At 44.0% G+C, this 23,251-nt stretch overlaps 1 long non-coding RNA gene across 1 annotated transcript in view; it reads right to left on the bottom strand.

Moving 5' to 3' along the window:
* Window positions 1-23,251, bottom strand: part of LOC147731484 (uncharacterized) — a 329,622-nt gene that overhangs the window by 7,397 nt on the left and 298,974 nt on the right. The window contains exon 2 of the long non-coding RNA XR_015308640.1: window positions 4,902-4,950. This is a non-coding gene — a long non-coding RNA (uncharacterized LOC147731484). The remainder of the gene's footprint in view (window positions 1-4,901; window positions 4,951-23,251) is intronic.

Genomic DNA, 23,251 nt, shown 5'->3' with positions numbered 1-23,251 from the left:
GCATTTTGAGATGAGGCTATCAAGCTACTGCTTGGGAGATGTGGCCTGGGTTCAAATACTGGCTCCCCACTTGACTGTGTTGTGTAGATGTAATAGGATGAAAAGATGAGTAGAAGACGAGGTGTATCGACAGAATGATGCTTTTTTCATCAGATGGTAAGTATCAAGGGGGGACCCCACCAGGAGTAGCCCACTTGCTACTCAGCCCGTTCACAACTGATTCTCAAGCTCAGACATTCAAACACTCCATTCTAACCACTCACCAGCATTCCACTCATTCCACTCAGGCTGAATTATCCCATCCTCGTCGCCAAATGTAATAAGATGAAATGATGAGAAGAAGACGAGGTGTATCATCAGAATGATGCTTTTTTCATCAGATGGTAAATATCAAGGGGGGACCCCACCAGGAGCAGCTCACTTGCTGCTCAGCCCGTTCACAACTGATTCTCAAGCTCAGACATTCAAACACTCCATTCTAACCACTCACCAGCATTCCACTTATTCCACTCAGGCTGAATTATCCCATCCTCGTCGCCAAATGTAATAAGATGAAAAGATGAGTAGAAGACTAGGTGTATCATCAGAATGATGCTTTATTCATCAGATGGTAAGTATCAAGGTGGGACCCCACCAGGAGCAGCTCACTTGCTGCTCAGCCCGTTCACAACTGATTCTAAAGCTCAGACATTCAAACACTCCATTCTAACCACTCACCAGCATTCCACTCATTCCACTCAGGCTGAGCAGCAAGACCTACTATGTTTAGACTACTACAGTAGAACTGACCAAACCACATTAACTATCCTCACCTCATGCCCTAATCTGTCAAAAAAGACTACCTAAAAACCTTTTAGTATCAAGCGCTACACATACAAGATGGATGCTTACACTTTTTTCACTGGTTACCCCTCCAACAACTAGAGGCACTCTCTGCATTGGTAAGGGACAATAGAGAACGTGTGGTGACGATGAAACAAGCAAAACTCTGCTCAGACCAAAATATTACAAATATGTTATCCATATTAAACATGCTATTAAAACACAAGGAAATGCCTACTGCTTTAAAAGTGCATTGACAATACTTCCCCCTGAATTAAAAAAGAACACATGAACCTGTGTGACAGCAGCAGGAGTGTGATAGACTGTTACCGTTTAACAATGTGAAGAGACAACCGCTTCATCTCTCTGTCCCAGTTTGAATCTTGACCTTCTGACACAGACAGTAATACATTCTCTCTCCCTGCAGCTGTCAGTTGCTGTTTCTTGTGAAGGGCCCAGCAAGTAAAACAGAGGCAGCTCTACTCTGCCCTTTTGTGTATATTTTCGAATTTTACATTTAAAAACAGAGCCTGTGTATATCCTGTTAATTTGCATATTTTCTTACTTTTTGGTATCTCCTTTCTTACATTATAGATGTTGTTTTTAGATATAAGTGGCAAAAATAAAATACACATTTATTAATGTCATTGTTCATTATAATATGGTAATCAAGTCTGTTGGAAAATGTTAATGTTACTTTGAATGAATTGAATTCTCTGTTCCACTTATAGTATTAAGTAATGAGCAAGGTTTCATAGAAGTGAATATCTTCATTTCTTGCTGAATGTTTAAAAACATTAGGCACAGTAAGTAAATGAAAGGGAGCGAAGGACTTTTCTGCTAACTGTTTATTCTGGAATGTTCAACAATGATCAAATACATTATAAACAAAGAACAGAGTGGAGAGACAGATAGGAACTTTGTGCCAGAGACTCAAAACAAAGGTAATACAGAACATTTTATCACCTTCCCTTGCTGTATGCCACTGGGAGAAACATTTAGTCTTCACTGGGTGGTTGTATTGGTCTGCCTGCCCATCCAGACAAGAAAAGCAGCACTGCCCTTTTGACGAACATTGGTCCTATTGTTCAGCAGAGGTGTGACTGAGTGAACCATCTTTGGAACTACAATTTGGCTCCTTTTTGTGCTAAGTTTAATTTAGTTAGGGATACAAGTGAAGCTGGAGATGCTTTTATAAAAGAAGTTTTATGATGTCACTGATATGTTACAATATTGATTGATATTCACTATGTTCATAAATATCACTGCCACTATCTTTGTTGATTTTTGAAGCACAAACTATTCATATTAAATGCACCAGGATAGGATTTTATTTCATATTTAAATATATCCCTGGTTTCTTAGTGTTCTTCAGTTTGACTTTCCCTAATGAAAGAGATTTCAGGTTCCACTAAATATCTCTTTCATTGGATTGATTATTACCTAAAACGCATCTCATTCAAGTAGTGCCTAGTGGTTTGGGGGGATTGCAGTCTAACTGGCTTTCTGTCTCGAGCAGGCATATTGACAAAGTCCTAACTGCCTGGAGGTCTACTAAGCCAATTATTTCTGACCCTTGTTTCAAAATGTCGAAAAAGCATATCAAACCCTCTTGATTTTATTCATACGATCTATAATCTACTCATAAGGTCTGTCAACCAGGTCTTCTTATATCCTGTGGACTGTTAGTGTGCCATTAAAATTTGTGTTCCGCCCACCACAGCGTACAGCCTAGGGAACAGAGTCAACCCACTTCAGCCATTGGCTTACTCTCTATGTACTACGGCACCCTACTCTTGCACAATGGGCACACACACACGAAAAGTAGACCCCTTGTATAGATTTATCAAAACTATCCATCCGCAATGATTAGAAAAGTCAAAAGTCGATAGCCAACGCTAGACCTTCTGACTGAGTAAGTGCTTCTGTATATTTAGGAACAATGACTGGCATATGCAGTGGGTCCTGTTACATAATGTTTTTATGCAAAAAATCTACCACTAATCATTTTATTGGTTAGGCATGGATTTCCATATACCAGGCAGAAAGCAAGTGTGTAGCAAGTGTGAAGCTTCTTGTAACTTCCTGCACTGGGCTGCACTCTTGTGCACTCAATGCACTAGTTTTCCCTTGCCCGACATAAGGCCTCACTATTCCACGAAAAAAAAATGGATTGCGTTCAGGGCAGACGGGATGATGCAGAAATCTAAAGGGGCATCACACTACTATAATAATAAGCGGTGGTACTGCAAAGCGTCTTTATCTAGTGTCAGGTGTAGAATGCTTACCCTCTGAAACTCCCTGTCCAGCTGGACAGCCACACATGGTGTTGATAGGGAAAATGTTGAGGGTGAGCGTTCATCACTTAAGGCTGTGCAGTAACTCGTGAGAGTGAATGCACATGGGTGAGTCTCACCTTAGGCGGTGCAGTAACTCATCAGAGTGGATGCACATGGATGAGTCGACCGATCTGGTACATTTCTTAATTCAGCATCTCTGAATCAAGTACAGATTTCATGGAAACTCCAGTTGGTTACATATGAAAGAATTTCTAATAAAACCTCTAAAAAAATTAAAAACAAAAAAAAAAATCAAAAACAGATAAGCAAAGGAAGTTAAAATGAAAAATAAAAATGCCAGCTGCTTTTGAGCATCACGAAAAGGTTGAAAAATGCAACTGGATTTTTCCACTTGTTTCCCGTAACCTGCTGTTATGCAAATGAGGCCACACATTACCACTTCTTTCGTGTCTCTGCAATGTCTGTCTCAAACACTTTACAGAGTATTTGTATGTGTAATTCTATATTAACTAAGAGCTTTATATTTTGTAAATATATTTATTCACATCTCCTGAGAATAGAAAAATGATTTAAATTTAATTCAATTTAAAAAAATGCAGAAAAATTAGCATGCAAAGCCTCAATGAGCTTCCCATGAAACACTCCTTCAATGTACAAGTTGGTCTGTGTAGAGGTATCTCGAGTCACATCCTCATCGCTTAAGGGGAATAGGAAAGGCAAGTAATTGAAGCAGAGGAGCCCTCCTGATTTCCTCAAAGACAGTAGGATGAGAGGCTTGAAAGAAGCCCTCCCAGAAGACATGGTGAAGAGTCAAAGAATAAATCACTCAAAAAGGGGTAAAATCCTGTTTCCGCATTCATAAAGCTGTTTAGCAAGGACAGTCTTTGAGTAGACTCCTGCAGCCTTTATCTGCCACCAAGCCTTAAATGTCTGATCATGCCATCCCACTGTATAGAGAAAGATGACAAAGCATAGGGCATAGCAGTGAGGAACTAGGGCGCCATGGGACCAAACGGGTAGTAACAGACAGATTGTGGTAGAGAATATCTAAGGTGGAATATCGAAGGGTCCCAGTATCGTGGTCAGGATATCGAGGGACACCGTATCGAGGAGGTAAGTGCACAGAGGGAATTATGGATGTACTATTCCTAATTCCACATCTACGTACCTTTTAGATATATATATCTCACTTAGGTATGCATATATGGGATTAGGTTGGGCAAATCTTACCGTTTTATCTTTTATCCCTCGGTATTGGGGTCACGACTATTGGGACTCTTCAAATATTTAGTTTTCGATATTCCCCACCCACACCCAAGAAACAGACATATCTGGGGTGCCAAGGGCTCCTCAGGCTCTGAGCCCTCAGTGTCACTGAACCTGCGGCATCATTGATAGCTACACTCAAGGGACATAGAGGGGCTGCTACACCCACCAGCACTGATCATCTCTGCAGCCACTCTTCCTACCTGTAATCAGCATTTCTTCAGGCAGTTATATGTTGTATGCTCACACTGATCATACTTTGGGACACACAGTACTGCCCCTATGAAGAATATTAGGCCTTTGTTGTTCCGAACTGGGTGCATAGCGCTCTGGTCTTTTTTTCTATCTATTTCCAAAAATAATGTATTGGAGCAAGTGGGTCAAAATCTACCATCAGTATGCTACAGAAGAAACCCTCTCATTGATCATACTCATCCATAAGCATGGCACTATTATATACATCTAGTCTTGTCAATCAAAGCAACAGTAACCTTAATAGGTCAAGAATCTTACCTATTGTAATTTTGCTGCTGGGACGGGCGACATGCTCTTCATCTGTACCCTGGAACAACAAAGAACACACCAGTGAAAACCAAGGACATCTTGAATTGTAGAGCTTAACATCAAGGTCTCATGGACTTTGGGAAAGACATGCAGGAACTTGGATCACTGCTTTAGCTCACAATCAACATTATCAATAAAAAAGCTCCTAGGCATAGACTTAAGTAATGTAACACGGCCAGTGAAAATGGAGCTCAGAATAACGCCATGCATGAAAATGTTTCAATCAGCATTCCTGAAATGGGAAAATAGAGATGGACAGAGGTGAAACGTGATTACAGATGACTGACACTGGCGAAAAGTGATACATTCATCATAAACAATCATTATTCGAGGGCTCTTGCCCAGCGTGGGGAGCGCCTGTATTATGGATTGCACGTCAGCAGCACCTCAGGTTCGGTTTACTTACACGCTGTGAACTCCACGAACTCCACAAGAATTTTTTTATCTGTATTAATTGTATTAATCTGTTTTAATTTGTTGCGTGCCATGGGGGCTTTTAAAATATTTTTATCGGTTCTCTTGCTTTTTATTATTTTAGTTGTGTGCATCAGGGGCATTTTAAATCCATTTATTTTGCTGCTGAGCTAGGGGTTTCTCTTACCTGCTCTCCGTTCCGCAGCAGCTTTGCTGTTTGCTGCGGAGAGAGTCAAGTGTCTTCCAGGGTCTGTGCTACACCTTTGACTGCTGCCATTTTGACCGGTTGGCCGTCTAGACGTCAACTGCCTTCTGTTTAAGAGGCAGTTGAAGTCAGATGCACCAAAGGCAAGCCCGTCTATGCCCATCCTCACCGGGATGTTACCAGACGCCAGGACCCCTGCTCCTTTTTTGTGGCACCCTGGTAAGTCCTAAGGTTTTGCAATACTCCATACTTGAGCTTTATTATATTCAGGCTAATCTTAAATCCAGAAAAAACTATATGTGGGCGTACGAGCAGTGTTTCCCTTTACTAGAGGGTCCAAGCGCATGCAAACGCTGCCGCTTTAGCTGCATTCATTGTGGATTGGATGTTAAAGCGACCACTAAAGAACATTTGAATACCGAGTCCCATTTGTTGGTTTCCACTCCATGTTGTTTGACTGCCTCCCATAAAACAAGCTGTTGAGAGAGGGAGTCATGGGCCTCTATTGCAATGTCTGGTCTCTGGCAAAACATGTTATTGAAATCTGGGACCTTATCTCTTCTTTGTCGCCCAAATGATGTTTCTTCACTGAAACTTGGTTAAATGTTGGCACACTCCCATATATTCCTTTGGCCATTCCAGACCATTACTCCTGTCGTAAGATTGACAGGGAGGACAGAGCTGGTGGTAAAGCTGGCGGAGGAGATAGTCTTTCATGATTCCCTTCAGGTGGAGCTGATTGATACTTTAATATCAGACTGGTTGGAGCTCTGTGTGTTTAAAATCACAAAAAACAGTCAATACAAAAAGAGGCAGACGCACGCAAAATGGTTAAACAAGAAAATGCCTACTTTCTAAAAATGGCATTTTCAAGCACACAATTTAAAAACCATTGTTACTAAAATATGTGTTATTACATTCTGAGTTCAAAGAGCCTAAACTTTATTTATCTGTCCTATTCCCATGGGAAATTCTATTTATAACATGGTATAAATATACCCCTATTCTGTCCTATGGGGCAAGACAGCCTTTCAATAATGAAAAACGAAATTGGCAGTATTTCACTGTAAGGACATGTCACACACACCAGTACATGTCTTACCTTTCTCATACACTGCACCCTGCTCTGGGTGGTACATTGGGCTTACCATAGGGGTGCCTTACATGTAAGAAAAGGTTAGGTTAGGGACTGGCAAGTGGGTGCACTTGTCAAGTCGATATGGCAGTTAACAACTGTACACAGGCACTGCAGTGGCAGGATTGAGTTACCTTTTCAGAGCTACTCATGTGGGTGGCGCAATCAGTGCTGCAGACCCACTAGTAGCATTTGAATTACAGGCCCTGGCACACTTCAGTGCACTTTTCCAGGGACTTACCAGTAAATCAAATATGCCAATCAAGGACAACCAATTGTATAACAATTTACACCGGGAGAACTGCCTTGTTCACACTGATCAGCAGTGGCAAAGTGCCCAAAGCATCTAAGCCAGCAAACACAAAATCCAGCACAGCATCAAAAATACAGGAGGTAGAGGCAAAATGTCAGGGGAAACCACTCCAAAGATGCCAAGTCTAACAATGGAGCTACCATGGTGCAAGTCAATCGAAATCAATAACAGGGACCGAGGAGCTACCATTATGTACTGCATGAGGTCACCATACTGATGGGACGTATAACAATGTATGCCTGGCAGAGGGCAGCCAATGGTGGTTCAGGGATGATGAGGAGTCACACAAGGCTCACTAACTGATTTTTAATTTACTCTGTCTTCAACAGCAGGAACTCCAAGCAGACTTCTGTTTTATTTCCAGACAAGGGAGTGGGTAGAGGAAACAAATGTTTGGCACGAGGAGAAAATAAATTAAAACAGTGTAGAGAATGCCAGGTAGCTCCCTTTTTAATAACCCATAGAATCAAGAAAAACAATTGCAGATGGAATTCTCCAAATCAACCATATGTGACTTATATTTGCTGCATATTTAAAGCATATTATTATGAAGCATGGGCCAAGGAATTTGTAGTAATGAAACAATAACAACACAACAAATAATATTATAATTATGACAAGAAGAAAAAAAAAAGAACAATGACACTAATAACTTCCACTGTTATTTTTGCTAGTATTGCTTTACTATGATTATTATTTTAATCAACATCATTGATGATGATGATGATGATGATAATAATGAAAAAAATAACAATATAAATAATACTAATAATAATATTTCACAACATTCACCACTGCGTGTCTTGCCGTTTTGCAATCCATAACCCAACTCGCATGGTACTTATTTTATTAACCTCATTCACCCAAAGTGGCTTCCTCTATCTCATTATACATTTTCAGTACCCACCTAACAAGTGCCCCCGACATGTAGGGAGATTTCCCCACAGCACAGCCCGTTCTTAGAAAGGCCGCCACACTCTACACGGTGGTCTTCATTTGTGCTGATGCCATCCAAAATGGCTGTGGACTGGTCACCATAAACTTGGCGGGAAGTGCGTCACTATGTCCAATAGGATGAGGTAGCGCCATGGAGGCCAGGCATAACTTTCATCATTTCTGTAGTCTATTTCCTTACTACTGTTCCATACACGAGGCCTCAGTGTTTATCAACCACCATTAAGTCACAGAATTTCCAAGAACAAGGAACAGCCATACAAGCTCAGTACCTGCGCTTTGTCACTACCGTTGGGCTTTTGATGGGACCGCTAGCTTAAGGGTGCAGCAGTGCGACCTAAAGCGGCAGAGAGCTGTTGGGTAAAAACCAGGACTGGCTGAGCAACATATGGCCTCTTAGCAGCTTTTATGGAAACACGTTGTAGCTTGCTTCCGAGATCAAAGACAAGATACACAAGGACAGAAAATGGAACCAATGTTAAGACTGTACGTGCTGTCTAAAGATTTATGTGGTAAAGATTTATGTGTAAAGCCTTCTTCTACCTAGCTTACTACTATTGGATTCAACTTCCTTTCCACCTTCGGAAACGCTCAGATTATCTTCCTTCTAGGAAATTTCTCGAACTAATTCTCTCTGGTCTGTGCTGGTCTGCCATTCTTTTCTCAGCGCCAGGGGCGGTTCCTCTTTTGGGGGATGGGGGAATCGCCTCACTGCTTTCTCGCAGTGCAAGAAGCAGAAACATAAAATGGTAAAACTACCATTTTAGGTTTCTGCTTCTCACACTGTGAGAAAGCAGAAGAGCCTGGTTGGGGGCGGGCGGGTTCGGTAGGAGTGGCTTGCACCAATCTGAGTGCCCTGACTGCTTGTTCAGCCCTGGGGCCGACTAAAGCAGTCATGCGCACTCTACATTTTCTCTATGTAGGCTGATATGCAGCCTACATAGAGAAAATGACCTCCCTGCATGCGCGCGGCTGGGGTGCCATCCGCTGCACCGCACCAATCACAACGCTGCAATTGTGATTGGCGTAGGGTAGGGAGGGAGGCTTCCTAGAACGCACTCGGAGCAGCAGGAGCTGATGCGGCATGTGGAGGAAGGTAAGTTTCTGCATTTTAATACAATACTGTCCCACTTCTACCCCTCTCCCCCCCCACCCGCCTTTCTTGCCGGCCGCGACTGCTCAGCGCAGAGAAACACTTTCGGGGGTGATACAGGCTCTTTATAGATCAAATAAATGAATAAAATAAATATGTGTGGTGAAATAGTGAAGAACAATGAAATCCATGCTCCTCTGCCAGTAACAAGCCGGGGCCAGGCAACAGGCTTGCCAGCTCACACCGTGACAAATGATTTTAACACACATCACAATGCCACCCGAGGAGCCGCTATCACAGCTGAGCTTGAAACCCTTGCATAAAAGAGGTTTCAGGTTCAGGTATCACCTGTGCCCCTACTAAAACCGCACAAGGGCACAGGAGGCGGCTCCAGACAATTTCCCTTTTTCTGTGGATGAGGGTAGAGGTGACAATTTGGTCAGCACAGGGGGTCCAGCGGCCCTCTCTCGAAAGCCTGCCCTTCTCTCAATGCACTCACATGATGTAAATGAGTCTGAGTTTGGCGGGTCTGAGATAACTCTGATCAGGTCTAGGTGACGTATCTGGAACAGGTGTGCGTTTGAGTCATGTTTGAGGAAGGTGCTCAAGTGGTCAGTGCAGCTGGAAATGCTCTCTCCCCCTGATAGGGATACAATGCAGCTCTCTTCAATGATCTGTTACACACCGATACCTTTTGACCACAGTCACAACCCAAGAACCTACAAATATTAAAGGAAAACACAAGCAGGCAGCTTCATGTCAGAAAATGGCTCAATGCCTCCTCACCTGAGCCCTCTCAGACTCCCAGGCATAGCTGCAAGCATACGTCAATGAAGACAAAAAAGAAGAGTAAATGTATACAAATGTCACAATTTAAAGAATGCTTGAAAAATGTGCAACCCTAGTGCATTCTTGCACCATGTCAGCTCTAAGGGAGTGCTCTCATTGTGCCCCAAGAGGCTGAGCTCTGCAGGCCACCACTCCACCACCTCCGATCGACACAAGGGCGTACGCAGAACCCACCGCAGGTGCTGCGGAGCAGGTAAGTCGGGCCCGCTCAGTGCCTAACAGACTGCTTGGCTCGAGAGGCATTTCTATTGCGAAAGATTACTGCAGAAAGAGCTTTAGAGGCATTTACAGAGAATACAAATTGAACAACTCATCATGTTGTACATGGCGGCCTGGCTAGAGGAGGGGCCTACCACCCCCTGCCCCCAGTGGCCGGTGGCAGACCATCCCTCTGCGGCTCAGGAGAGGGGCTGTGAAAGATGTTTCACGCCAGCTGAGGATGTTACTAGCACTGATTATGTTTTATACCGAGTGTGGGAGTGGAGGGTTTTCTGCATGCTATTATAAAGTTTAAAAAAATTACTCATTGCTTTCGCTGCCATTCAGGATTCCCTCTGTGACAAATAAAATTATAGCAGGGCTTTGGCAGGAATTCTCAATTTGTAAACTAAGGTAGAGTGTGAAACAAAGATGCTTTGCATAAACAATAACGAAATATCATATCTTCATTGCTAAAAGGCCGTTCAAAAAACCTTTTATCCCCCTGTACAGATGGGGGTTTCGGTTCCTTGCCTTCCTCATACACATTCATTAGTTTCAGAGTTCGAAAAGGCATACAACAGCATCTTTTGGGAACAGGTTAACATGCTGGTATTCAGCTGGAAGGCCTCATCCTGCAGGTAAAGCTCCTCGCTCGGTTTAATCAATCGATCGATCAATCATGTTTCTTATAGAGCGCCACTACTCACCTGTTCGGGTCTCAAGGCGGAGTGGGGGCTTATCTGCTGTTCAGTCGAAGTGCCAGGTCTTGAGGTCGTTCCTCAATTGAGGCAGTTTCTCAGCAATATGTTATTGCGCATAGATTTCTATGCCCTGCAAATGTCTTTTACCACTCCTAGCGCTGGTGTTCTGCCTGTGGCACTCAACCCCCAATTATGATAGAGAAGAGTGTCAAGGTGCAGAAAAACCTACAGACTCGCCAAGGATCACCCAATTTTGCCCATTAGGGGACCCAGCATTAGCCCTTGTCTGTGCACATCTGGTGGCCAGCATGGCTTCTGTGAATCTGAATAACGGATCGGGGGCTGCATTGTGGAGAAGCCTTAAGGCCACATTCATGAAAGCGGCGTATCAGTGATTAAAAGCAGCGATGCAACACTTTTCATTACGCTTTCCTTGCGACGCCGTGGATGCACCGTATTTAAACTACGGCGCTCCATGATTTAAGGATTGAACAGAGACATCAGGTAGAAACTAACAAAGGACTGTTGAGAGTGGGTCTGTGGGTCTGTGCCTATACCATCTGGGGGATGTACCTAACTATTTCAGCTGCTACCCAGTCTTACTCATGGCATTGGCAAAGACACTGCCTGGTGAGCCAAGGGGCTCAGTATTCCAAGAAGACCCACCCAAGCCAACTAAGAACCCGGAGAAGTGAGCATCTCTTAGTGACCATCATCTGCTTTGTTTATCATTAAGTGCGTTTCTAGCATGGTAGCAGGCCTTGAGTCATTATGAGCTGCTGAGTGCTGAATGTGTTCTACGAATACAGAAAAGAGAAACTTCAAAGCCCTTAGGTGCATGTTCTTCCAACTACTGAACCTCCCCCTTCGCCAACTTCCTTCAGCCTTGGTGTCAGTACAGGCGGAGCCTGGGGTGGCCACAACAGCGCCCCCTAGAGGATTGCTCATGAAAGCCTAGCTGCCGTGCAGAATAACCTCATGAGCCACACGCGCCTCCATGACTGGCCACCCGTACTGGGAACGACTCCCGCCTCTTTAGAAAACCTGGGAGTGTCTTCAAATCTTATTTGTATTTCAATCCCTAAGTAAACAGATAATCAAAGAAAGTTGGCTATCACCTTCCCTGCACACCAGACATCCCACGACTTCTGTAGACACACCATAGACTCAGTCTCATATCTGCAGTGCCCTCTCTCATGGGGACTATTACAAATGAATCCATAGGGGGTGCTATGCAAGCTTCAAAGAGTTAAACCCTTCGCAGCATGTCTCATTCTCAGCTGGTGAGAGTGTGATCTCATGTCCCTTTCACTGGCGTCTCCATGCTAGCAGCTGTTCAAACAGAAATTCACCTTAAAAGTCCCTTTGATTTGTCAACAAGAGAACTGTACCCTGCATGCAACTGAAACGGGCACTCCCCTACTTCCCGACCAGATGGCCCGAGCTACATACTAATGCTTTTGGCAAAAGAGAAGCATCATGGGGGTAGATCCCTAAACCCACAAGGCTGCACCCACCGGAACTCTCTGCTCCTACAGCTCCATCCAGAAACGCATCACCTCACCTCGCTTCTACTGACAACCATGTGTGCCACTCTCAGTTTCCCTTTATGCTGTTATCAGTTTAACTCTTTTATTATTTTCCCTGCTCCCTTTCCCATCATTGCATTTGGGCGCTTTGAAGTGGAATATTTGCATTCAGCGCTTTTCTAAAGCAATAAATAATTCAAATGAGCACATCTGCTAACTTGGTGAGCTGTCAGGTTATTCCCTTTCTGTCCATAACTATCTCAGCCTGCGCATGTAGGCACGTGATAAGAGGCAACCAAAGATAGCATTTATTATTTGCTGCCAAATGCTGTGGTGTGGAAGGATGAAGCTATCCCTTGCAGGGTTATTGCACCAATAGAGAGGTGCAGGTGAGCCTGTACACCACTGCAGCCTTGTTTAGGTGGCTGCTCTCCTTTGCAATTATTTACGTTTCATTGCTGATCAAAGCAGATTTCGGATGCACCAAGTGGCTCTCTGAGACTGCTTGTACCATAGGCCAGGCAGATAGATGGACTTGCCTATGTGCCAATGGAGAGGTTTGGCATAAGGCCATTCCCTCAGAAAATTTGGTCCATGAGATGGGACTAACACTACTTTATTTATACATTCCTTTAAGTGGCACCGTGTTGTTTGAAAGTTACAGATGTTCTCATACGACAGTCCATCTTTCAGAGATGACAGGTGTAGGCAATGAGGAAAGACAGAGTAACATTTGTAACTTCATAGAAGCAAAGCCACCCATTAGAGCACTGAGAGTTTAACAAGGGGCAAACAAGGGGTGCATTAAGACAAAATGGATCAGTTACTTAGGATGTAATAGCAAATGGGACCCAGATCTCCACTAGAGGCATCAGATATAGCTACGCTGTTTGGAGAGGGGGGTGTATCATTTCATTTAGGGCACCAGCAATCCTTACATCGGTTCTAGTAAGATAAGGTCCTCCCTTTCCTTTACATAGTTGCTTTCTGCTAGTTTCTGCCACCATTTTAATATAAGGTCAGCTGCTCCTAGACAGGGGCATCCGTAGATAGCGCATATGCACCGGGCATGTTGTGTGTGCGGATTATAGTGAACATAGGCTGTGTCTATTGAGGTCTATTGAATAGAGACAGGAGTCTATTGGTGAGACAGAGTAGGGCGAGGGCCTCCCGGACAGGGATGCAGATTGTGAGACTATTCCCAAGGTCCTCTAAAGTCCTCTAAAGTGTACCAGGCCTCTGTGAAGGGAACACGAGAGGCAGAGACCCCTGTGAAGGATAGGGAATGGCATTGCCTTTTCCCTACATCATTCTTCCTCTGTGATGTTCCTGTAGACAGTTTTGTGCAGCATCTGAATGGGAAGGCCTCTCTACCTCTTTTGTATTTGTAAGTTATTTCTCCCTTAAGGCACACCAATCTCCATTTTCCTGTCAAGTTTAAGTGAAAAAAGACTGCTCAGTCTGAGGCTAATATAAAACTATTAGGAACTGTCTGCAACAAATTCTGCATATTGATCTCTGGAATCCACATCTGTATCTACACACCTAAAATAAGTACTGGGTGTAAACCCAGGTCAATGTAGCAAGATTCTCCTTGAGTGGTGCAATGACCAACTCAACGTGGTTGGTGGGACTTACTTGAGGTCTTGGGCTAGGAGCCTTGATTGCTGGCTTCCTTACCAGGTGGAGACAACCTGGGCAAGCCCCCTGCAAAGGTTGCTGTAGACTGCCTGTGGAGGGCGAACTACACTGCTGAAAATAAGGAGATTGCTGGTTGTATTCTGTCAGAGCAGAGGTGGCCTTGTGGAGTCATCAATCCAACCGGATGGCGACCAGGGAGCTGTGCAAGGTCCTTGAGCCCTAACCCTACCGCAGGAGCTACATCTGGAGGGAACAGTTGAAACTCGCTGTGGAGAAAGGAAGCTGGGTGTCTGTCCTGGAGGTGGATGACATCTGGAAGAGGAGTTCACAGCTGTGATGGAAGGGCAAAGAACTAAGATCACCCAAGTCTCAAGGAAAGAGGCTCCTGGAAGTTGATACTGGCAGCTGGGGCTCACCAACATAAGCAGAATGCAGTACATTCACTGAAAATCTATCTGACGATGAACGAGACCCGCCCCTTGAAGCTGCTGCACTGCGAGGCTTCGTTCAGAGTGATGATACAGCGCACAGCTGACCATGATCAGCTAAGCACTAGATAAGGACAGGGTGTATTGAATAATCTCAGCTGAATTCAATGGTCTTCTTAACATTCCCTGATTTCTGCTTTGGTCCCAGGGGCGTAGCTTGGTCAGTAAGATTTGGGGGGATGGGTAAGAACATCAGATCTCCCAACCATCATGCTGGCATATTATGTTAAAATACATTATATGACAAGCAGCGGGCATGAGAGGGGCTTAAGAGGTAGAGGAAAGGGAGAGGAATAGAGATTAATAGGAGTACTAAATGAGAGAAACAATATTTTGTAAAAAAAAAATATTTTTAGGGCTTTCAAAACAGAGATGAAGATTTGTGTATGCTTTTGTCCGTGCATGAATGCAAACATCACAGTTGAAATCCGACAGACACCTCACCATACCCGACTGAAAGCACATTTACAGAACTATTCATCTGAAAAAACACAAGGGGGGTGTAACACCCCAAACAACCTTGTAAGGCCCTCCAGCCCCAGGCATCACAAACATTGGCAGCTCCCTCCCACTGCCCAGGGACCTGTAGCGCAAGCAGTAGACCTCAGATTGCCATTAGGGTAGGGAGAAATATTCATAGCCAAAGACTGCAAGGAGGAAGTCCACAGGTGCTCAGTGGCAGGAGGGCACCTGCTTCAAGCCACTCACTTCTACATAGCCTTTATGAAGTATCTTTAAGTGTCTGACTCTACATGTTTATGCGATCAAGGAACCTGCCAAACAACACTGCCAACAAAATGATGAACTAGTATGTTTTGTTTCTCAGGGGAGAGACTCTTTGTTAATACTTAAATGCATACATCCACTTGATGCTTGTTTTATGTTTCTTTAGGCAGACATCCCAGGTTGATATTACAATGTTGTTAAAGCCTGCAGGTGTGGGATAACAAATATGATGCATTGTCAATGGCAGTAAGCCATTCTTACTGTTTGTGATTACATTGACAAATCCTGCGTCTTGACTACATTGATTATGAAGTGCTCATGTTATTGTAATAGGACTAGTTAGGCCCTAGCAGATGCAGCTAGTAATACCCCTGTCTCAAGACCTGGCTCTTCGACTGAACCGCCACACCCAGTTGGATCAGCAGCATCAGCCCCCCTCAGCACCTTGAGACCCTTACGGGTGAGAAGCCGAGCTATATAAATTCCTGATTGATTGATTGTTGATTGAGGGCCTGCAGGCTCGCAAAATGTAAAATGGCATCTCTCACATAACTGAAGCCAATAGGATTTAAGAGGTTAGTTTGCCACTCGTCAGTGAGATATTTCTTTAGGGTACGTGGGCAAGGCCCACCTTTAAGAGGGGTTTGTAATTGTTCTTCCTACCAAGAACATGAGTACTATTTGGTATTCTGTGTTGCTAGATATACATTTTGAATATATTTGTAATTTTATTCTGGGTATTTCGCTTGTGTGCCTTAAAGTACTTTTCATTTCTAAAAGTAAATCACAGACTTGACATTGAGTGTTATTATGTGTGCTACTGAGTCCTGTATTTTCAGCTAATATGTCGGAGAGTCAAGAGCTGAATGTGTGTGTTTAGTTTTACATTTGGTGAGACAATAGTGATGGGAACCCTGGACACCAATGGAAATTACCTAAATTGATACACATGAGGTTGATCTGTCCGCCAAGCAGTCAGAGCAGGGTATCAGAGATCTGAGTCTTAGGGGGCTACTAATGGTATCGAAGAGCTCATACATGTTCAAGGGTCCACCAAACTGTAGTTCCTATGCTTCACTTAGAGGGCTGGGAGCCACCTGTTGTCCGAGGCCTGAGACTCAACTTACTCTGCTGTAGAAAATTCATGCTCTGGCAGCCCATCTGCCTGAAACACTGGGTCATGGTGGCCAATATCATACCGCATTTAGTATAGAGTAATGGCCACTGACTTGCCACTGGTCATCCTGCCCAGGACCGCCATGTGACACATTGAGGTCCCCAGCAAGAAAATCGAAAAATATGTCGCAGACGCATATGGAGAACAATCAATCAGAGATCATGACTTATTTTCAGAAACTAATAAACTCTTTGTTTCTTAAAAAGGAAAAAAACAGTGCTGAGAGGGCTGTAATAACACAGTCTCCTTCACCAACACAAGCACTTTAGGCAAAGGGATCAGCGCCAGGCAAGCAGGGCAAGTGGTCCTATTAGAAATGGTGTTCTGGGTGGGTAGGGTGTACACCTCAGCCAGGCAGAACCCACCACTCTAGTCAGAAATAACCTCTGCCCCACCCCCTTGGTAGCTTGACAGAGCAGTCAGGCTTATCCCAGAGGCAATGTGTAAAGTGTGTGCGCAGCACACACACACACACACACACACAGCAGTGACACACTATATTCACCCACAAAAGAGACACCTCGCCAGGTTATATACAAATATCACTTGTATTATATGTAAACACATAGACCACAATCACATAAATCACATTCAGTTTGCCAACTAGGCACTTGTCATCATTATAACAGGTAAAACATTACAGTAATTACTTATAGGTTGCAGATGTCATCACATCAACAACTTCAAATGACACGTAATACACAGACCTTACAAAGCTAACACTTGTTACCCTATCTCCACAAGTGGTAGAATGACGTCTATCCGTCACCAAGTAATGCAGGGTTGGCGAGAAAAACACCAGGAGTACCGCATGTGTATGCCCCTTCACTCCAATGAGCCCTGAGCACAGCGTTCCCTCACTCTGACTATTCAGTGGGTGATCGGGCCGCCTGCCCATGCACTATGGCGAAGGGGAAAGGGGCCGTCCAGAATTCCTTCCCGTTTCAGCTGACCGTGCCAAGCAAAGACCAAATGCCCCCACCAGTATGGTGATACAGAGGGAAGGAAGAACTCACACAGCCACCATGCAACTGGAGTCAAGCTAGCCTGGCTAATGAGGAGTGAAACCCCCGCAACCGGTCCTAGGATGCTTGTTCCAGTCCAGGGAGGACTTGGCCTTTCAGTTCGGGCAGAATTGTTCCCAAAGGGAGCAAGGTCAAGACTATTTGCATACGGATGGGTTCAAACTGGAATGGCATGGGGAGCAAAAAACAATGGATTTAGGACCAGATCTCTGTATTGGGGTGAATGTATGACATGGTTCTGCATTCTGTCTATCAATTGTTCATTTTGCACTGTTCGGTCCCCGGCAGGACCAACAACTGACTCCTGGGACACCCTCCTCTTGCTGCATGAGGCAGGAGGCCCTCGAGATCGTCGGTGTGCAGGGACACATTAGGGCGGGTGCAGATGGCTTGAGCCCATGAGGATCCGGCTTCCTCTGGGAGGGGATGGTTTTACTCATGTTGGCCGGTGCCACGGTGGGCAAAACCTCCTCTTCTGGGTGCTGCCAGGATCTCAGCGGCTTCTGGACTGGCTGCCAAGCAATGCTTATTGACTCTGTTGTACTCGCTCAGCTGGCGATCAGCCGTACTTCTTTTTCTAAAGTCTTCTCCAACTCGGGACTCATGGCACAGCGAGGCAGTGCCTCAGGTCCTGCACACCATGGTTGAGGGGGAATCAGCCTAGCAAATTGTCGTAGGAAGTTCCCAACAAGTTAAGCACAAGGAAGACTTTGATGCCCCCGAGTCTTCCAAAAACAAGAGGTCAGCACACACAAGCTCTTGGAGATTCTTCACAAGCAGAATACCACAACAGGGCAAAAAGAGTCAGTCCTTTTCCTCTGCCACAGGCGGAAGCAGCAAATGCAGGCCAACCCACCCCTAACACACAAAAGGTAGCTTTCCTCACACAGCTCTTCGGCTCCTCTTGTTTCCAGAAGCAATCTAAAGTCCTGGGTTTAAGCTCCAATACTTATACCCCATTTTCACATTGTTCTCTTTGCTTGAGAGTCTCTGAGCTCAGGTCAAACCAGTTTTGTCCTCCCTGGTCCAGCTTGACCACAGAGGGGTGGAGACAGCATTTTGTAAAGGAGACATAGCCTATTCAGGTGCTTGCGAAACTCCTCCACCACTCTAAATGCAGATCAAGTCAATTGAGCCTAGGGAGGAGTCACTCAGGCAAGGTAGGACACACCTCAACCCCCTTTGTTACTGTCTAGAGTGAATGCACATCCCCAGCTCCTGTCACTCACAAATCAGATGGTGAATACACAAACAGGCAGAGGCACACGAAATGGTAAAGCAAGAAAATGGCCACTTTCTAAAAGTGGCATTTTTAAACACAGAATTTAAAAACCACCTTCACTAAAAGGTGTGTTATTAAATTCTGAGTTCAGAGAGCCTAATCTCCATTTCTCTATCTTGTCCCTATTGAAAGTTACAAATGTAAAATATTATTGCAGTGCAGCTCCAATGATAGCCTATGGGCCAGACAGCGTTTCAACACTGAAAAATGAAACACACAGTATTTCACTATCAGGACATGTGAAACACATCAGTACTTGTCCTACCTTTCATATACACTGCACCCTGCCCATGGGGGTGCCTTGGGCCTACCTGAGCAGTGCCTTACAGGTAAGAAAAGGAAAGGTGTGAGCCTGTCAAGTGGGTGCATTTGCCCGGTCGACACAGCAGTTAAAAACTGCGTGCGCAGACACTGCAGTGGCATGTCTGAGAAACATTTACAGTCCTACTCATGTGGGTGGTACAACCAGTGCAGGAAGTCCACTAGAAGCATTTGATTTCTAGGCCCTGGCACACTCAGTGATCTTTACTAGGGACTTACCAGTAAATCAAACATGCCAATCATGGATAACCAATCATAATCACAATTTACACAGAGAGCATATGCACTTTAGCACTGATCAGCAGTGCTGAAATGCCCAGAGTCCTAAAGCCAACAAAAACATTGTCAGAACAATAGTAGGCAAAAGGCAAAAAGTTTGGAGATAAACTTGCAAAAAGGACCAAGTGTAACAGGGCCTCTGCTATTGGAGCAAAGGCAAGGGCCTCCGATGACCTAGCAGAATGGCAGGCCACCAGTCTGTATTGAAAAGTCTACCTCTTTCGTTGTAGAAGCTATCCTCTAGGGCAGCACTCAAGCCTTTGAGTAGGGTGCTTTGTTCACCTGGGGTTATCCGTGGGGAATTTTAAGCAAATAGTTCATAGAAGTAATCAGGATTCAAGTTACAGCAGGGTTGTGGACCAGGCAAAGAAGGACAGCTGTTGATCTCTTCTCGACTAGGAGCCATTGCAGAGCTCACAAAGCCCAGTTTCACATGAGTATTTTGCTGCGTTGTTTTGAACACTAACATTTGATTATTTTTTAAGCCTCCACACATGGGGCCTCATTTATGAGAAATGACGCATCGCTGCATGAAAGCAGCTATGCGTCACTTCTCAGTGGGCACTCCTTGCGACATTCCTGATGCGTCATATTTAATGTATGACGCATCATGTCGCAAGGAGTTACAGATACGTCAGTATCTCCGACGTATCTGTAAGCGCAAAAGTGACGCATTGCTGGAGTGTGTCACAAAAGTGACGCAACTCCAGCAATGCGTCCTTTCACATGGGGCAAGCCCCATGTGAAAGGGCCTGCGTCAGTCTTACGCCTGCTGTGAGGCAGGCGCAAGATTTTGACTGAATGGCGTCCTAAAAGTGACGCAGTGAAATCTCATGGATTTCACTGCGTCACTTCTACGACCCTTCCTTGCGTCAATATGCCCCTCTTGCATACATTATACCTGGCGCAGGTATAATGTGACGCAGGGGTTTACAAAGTGAGGCATCTACCTAGATGCGTCACTTTGTAAATATGGTGCAGCAAGGTGCATTTTTTACGCCACTGGTGCGTCACAAAAAGTAACGCACCAGCGGCGTAAAAGTGACGCACAGCCTCATAAATGAGGCCCATGGTATTTTAGTGGCAAAACCTGCTTAGCACCAAGGCTTGGGTTTGGACCACCAAGTATTCAGGGCACGTAAAGGCAATATCTTCTTTACTTTAAGCAATGGGGAATATCTGACTATTATGAGTGTGCTACACAGACCTTGAATTTCGGGCGAACAGGGCAGGCGAAGTTACCAGGGATGGCTTCTGGTCTGGAAAGGTTGATTAATTCAAAGCCCTATCGATGTGATCTTTTAACGATGTGTCCAAAATCAGCCACTTGATAAACGAAGAAAGCTTTAAAATAATCAAATAAAAAGATCTGGAAGAAGTCTGCAAAAAAATATCCATAAATTGAACACAAAATCTTCTTCCTAGCACATCATGTGTATAATGGCGGGATGATCCTTCCTCCCCAACATGGCACGGCCACACTCATCAATATGGAACAAGCCTGATTTTTTCAGCTAATGGATCTGCCTCCAGCGCTCTCCAGCTCTCTCATGCTTTTATGGAAGAAGGTGCACCCACATTACAAGGAACGTCGTGGCCCTCGCGACACTGACATTCTCAAAATCAGATTTATCCAGCCTCTAACTAAATAATGAGATCCCAGCACACGTCTGATGTCTGGAGCGTACTGAGCCTGAGCCTCTTCCCTCTGACATGCAGGACGTGTGTGATGAGATTCTCTATCAAGCAAGGCACATTTACAAATGCTCATAGGTAAGCCACACTGAGCCAAGACCCAGTCCCTGCTGAGTAAGGTCTTTTCAATCTGGCTTATAGTTCATTTTAGAAATCTGAAAAAATGTGTTTTGCAGTGGAATGGTGGTAGACATAGACTGTTGTAAAATGGTTGCTTCATTCTCAAGGCAGACAAAGAGCTCAATCTAGAGAGAACAAGGCAAAGTATCCAAATCAATATATTCTCTGGCTGTACAACCAGGGCGTTAAGTGGGGTGAAAACACTGGGGGGTCTCTCGAAGGTGCGCAGTCTATGTAATTGAGGGCATGGCTTAAATACCTAAGCAAATAACCTGTACTAAGCATAGTGTTTTGTCCAACTGGTATTTTGCTGTTTCTGTCGTTGCATCCAGATATATAATACAGCAAGTAAACTTATTGTCAATAGTGGTTAGCTGCATAAGATAAATAAGCAACCACTATGCAGTCGTTGAATATAATATTGAAAATGGTTCAGTTCTGAAATGATGAGACTATGAAAGACCTCCAACAAGTCTCTTCGAAGTTACATCAAAGGTAGTGATGGGTGATACTGCTGCAGAGTTAAAGAATGTTTTTTTCACCCTGAGGATGAGGGCAATAATGGAGAGCACAATAGGGATCCGTCTCAGCACCTGCTTTTTTAGAACTGCCGGTGTTGAGCACTGGCAGGACCTGCCCACTTAAAGCCCTGTATCCAACTCTTACTAAAAGTCATTACAATCCAGTGGCATAGCTAGCCCTTTGGCTGCCCGTGGTAGTCCCTGCATTAGCTTGCCGCAGCTGCAGTGAAGAGTGGGGGTGGACCCCCCTTGCTACGCCACTGTTACAATCCAAAAAAAGTTGATTCCTCCAAAAGGCTGGTGGGGCTGGGATACATGAAGCACCATGGCATGCTACATCTCATTACTCTCAAAGCATGTCATCTACATGCCACAGGAAGGCTCCAAGGAGGAAGAAAGCTCTATTTGGAGATCTGTTTGCCTGTGACTAACAAAGATGTAGCTCCCAAATTCATTTCTAACAAAGTTGCATCTAAGAACAAACTTTGATCCATCAAATCCCTGCAAGACTACCACGTCAACCTAACACAAGCTACCTACATATCTTAGCTAAATCAAAACAGAGTTGAAGATGAACGTATGGACGTAACCCTGCCCTTTGATCCCGATGCCATGCAGGTGACTGGCCACACAGGCCCCCTAAAATACTTTCACTTTTAAATAGTTCAACACGCAGCAGGGATAAAGCACCTTAAAATGAAAAGCAAAAGTAATGAAAACGGAAAAGGGTGCCAAACCTGCTCATTTAAACACATTATGGAAAGATAAGTGCATCAATGAAAAAGCATTAAATGCCTAATTCAGAAGAGAGCAAAAGATACTAGTCAGGAAGTTGAAAATAGGAATATATTTAACATACATTCACTAACTCCTGAACTCAGTGATAAGGCCCCGAAATCTAACACAATATAGGCCTGGGTACAGCACCGCCCATCTTTTGATATGAAAACTTACATACACTGCAGAGGAGAATTGAAACACCAGGCTGCAGAGACACATGTGTTAGATCTAAACTGGTACTCTTAATAAAATATGCCATTTGGTCATTATATTTATCTGCGCCCATTTTTCTCCTATAACAAGTACAAAAAATGAAGAGATGGAATTTGTGTTGTCAGAATGGTGTTCTAATATATTGTGTTCAGTGAGTAGTCTGTGGTTAAATCTGGCAAGTAATTTACACATCCCAAAAAACGAATTCAAAAATTGACACAAAGGATTTATTTGTGTTAATAAGCCCATTACTAAAAGATATACTTATAAATATTCATGGGAATTTGTAAGTAGTGGATTATTATTGCACCTTTTTAGTTTATCATAACCAAAGTACTGTTAGCAGTCTAATCTCTGATGTTTGTAAACCTGATGGTGTGTAATCTAGATAATGAATACAAAGTTGATAATTGACTGGCCACAATCCATTAAAAAAATGGAGAATCATGAAATATTACGTACAAACTTCATATTTGTGAATGTGCTTTAATTCTAGGATGATATCCCTCTAGAGAAGGCTACAGGAATTTTACTTGCAGCTGATGGATTAAAAAACCACTGCAGTTGAAAAATCAGCATGGTGCAAATTGAAAAAAAACCTATTCTTGGCTGATAGCTGGACCTCTTCTACCTTTAA

The sequence above is a fragment of the Lissotriton vulgaris genome, chromosome 2_1 (assembly GCF_964263255.1).
Source record: "Lissotriton vulgaris chromosome 2_1, aLisVul1.2, whole genome shotgun sequence".
Lineage (NCBI taxonomy): Eukaryota > Metazoa > Chordata > Amphibia > Caudata > Salamandridae > Lissotriton > Lissotriton vulgaris.
Note: the sequence above shows the minus strand (reverse complement) of the source record. Positions and strands in the feature narration are given on the sequence as shown.